The 438-nt window shown below is 40.9% G+C and overlaps 1 protein-coding gene across 1 annotated transcript in view; it reads left to right on the plus strand.

Annotated features, from left to right (window-relative positions):
- Window positions 1-438, plus strand: part of CDK7 (cyclin-dependent kinase 7) — a gene marked incomplete at its 5' end in the record, with an annotated part of 19,462 nt that overhangs the window by 18,036 nt on the left and 988 nt on the right. The window lies entirely within an intron of this gene.

The following is a 438-nucleotide window of genomic DNA, read 5'->3' on the forward strand; positions in this document are numbered from 1 at the left end:
AGAATGGATTTATTGATTCCTGATGGGTACCCCTGTATAAAATCTTGGTACTGGGGGCTGGCTGCCAGGAGAGAGAATTTATACCATCCCTGTAAGAGCTGCTTTTCCACAAGAACAAAGCCCTATAGACTGGGGTGTGTTCACCAAACTTAAATGTGCAGCAGCTGTATTTCTCAGAAAACAGCCCATTAATTGCCAGGGAAAAACTATCACTAGCCACAGAATGATGGCCTGTGAAAATTATTAAGCATCATAATTTCTAGCTATTGCTACTGCTTTACTTCTGATCAGTGAAGTATGTGGAGACACTGATGCTGTGATGATGTCATTGTCCATCTTCTTCACTCTCTGGCAAACACTTAATCAAAAGCAGCTCTCTTTTCTTACGACACCAATTTCTAGATGCATTAATCTGCATTTCTATGGAGCCATAAGTGT

This window comes from Mesitornis unicolor, unplaced genomic scaffold, assembly GCF_000695765.1.
Source record: "Mesitornis unicolor isolate BGI_N332 unplaced genomic scaffold, ASM69576v1 scaffold1545, whole genome shotgun sequence".
NCBI lineage: Eukaryota > Metazoa > Chordata > Aves > Mesitornithiformes > Mesitornithidae > Mesitornis > Mesitornis unicolor.